Genomic DNA, 1470 nt, shown 5'->3' with positions numbered 1-1470 from the left:
CCTCCCTCCCTTCCCTCCGTCCGTCCCGCCCGCCGGCAGCGCGCTCCGCGCCGCCCGTCCCGCCCGCTGCCGCCGCCGCAGAGCCGCCGAGCCCCGCCCGCGCCGCGGCTCCGCCTCCCGGGGGCGCGCGCACGCTCCGGCCGAGCGGCACCCGCCGCCCCCGGTGGCCGTGGGCGCTTCCCGGCGGAGCGGCCGCGCCACCCCATTGCCCCGCTCCCGCGGGCGGTGCGGGCTGGGCTCAGCAGAGCCGCAACCCTCCCGTGTCCTTTCTCACCGCCCAGCGCCGAGCAGGCTGTTCCTATAAAGTTGGAGGCGTCTCCTTAGAAATCCAGGTAGAAGATGCTGAGGAGCAGGATTAACAAATGCGAAGGAGCACTAAGCCTCCTGCCAGGCAGAGACATAAATACGATATGCGCTTAGTGGTACTGCAGTCCTGGTGTACATAAAAGGAAAAGTAATATATCTCTAAGCGTCACTTTATTATACAGAGTTGTTCCAGCTGATTTTTAAGGACTAAGACAAGCCGTTATGTCTCCTCATTGCCCACGCAGCTAACTTGATAAGGAGGATATTCCAAATAGGGTGTAGTTGCAATGCTGATGTTGCATAGTATGTGGCATTGGCAGCCATATCACTTCCAAACTGGGATACGGTGACTACTTTTTCTGAGAAGAGTGAGGCCATATGCCAAGACTCACTATATCATATTAAATGGCTATGAAAGGATGTAAATTGATACTAAAACTATATTCTCTTACAGAGCTTGGTGTCTGAAGGAAGAGTCTTTCACAATCCCTATTCAAAGTGCATTTACCTGATTGCCACTAAACACATCTCTCTCTCTACATCAGATCACGACTGCACAAAGTGAACTCAGACCATTAAAGAAGAGAATAAGAAAGCTTCTCGTTCTCCCAAATGGATCTCTTAAGCACACTGCTGATGGGATGCCAGCAGAATGCTAGCAGCTACATCTAATCAAACCACTGATACTGCTTTGATTTTTGAGGAGTTCAACTCTTGATTGAGTTTGGCAGCCCTGCACCCACAAGGCTATGCCTGGGAACTGCAAGGCAGAGAAAAAACAATTCTTTCTGTCTTTGCAAAAATCTTGATTTAATAAAATTATTTCTTTATTCTTAAATCTTATTTTACAAGTGGGTATGAGCACTATTTTTCAGTTGCTATATCCCATCAAAGTTCAGTTCTCATCACTGTTAAGTTCTGCTGCTCATTTTGAATGCAAAAGAAAAGATCTAAAATAACCTGTGGGCTTTGTTTTTTTGGGATGCATTCTGAACTCCTCCCATCTGAAACAGGCACAACTAACAGGTGCCTTACAGGGGCTTCTGATTTGTCTTGCTGTGGTTGGATGAAGTTTTTAAAGGGTTTTTTCAGCATATGGGAGACATGATATATTGATTCAATTTGAAAATCCTCAGATATTATCACTGCACTCCATCTTGTGGA

The sequence above is a fragment of the Parus major genome, chromosome 3, assembly GCF_001522545.3.
Source record: "Parus major isolate Abel chromosome 3, Parus_major1.1, whole genome shotgun sequence".
Taxonomy (NCBI): Eukaryota; Metazoa; Chordata; class Aves; order Passeriformes; family Paridae; genus Parus; species Parus major.
This window is presented reverse-complemented; position numbering follows the sequence as displayed.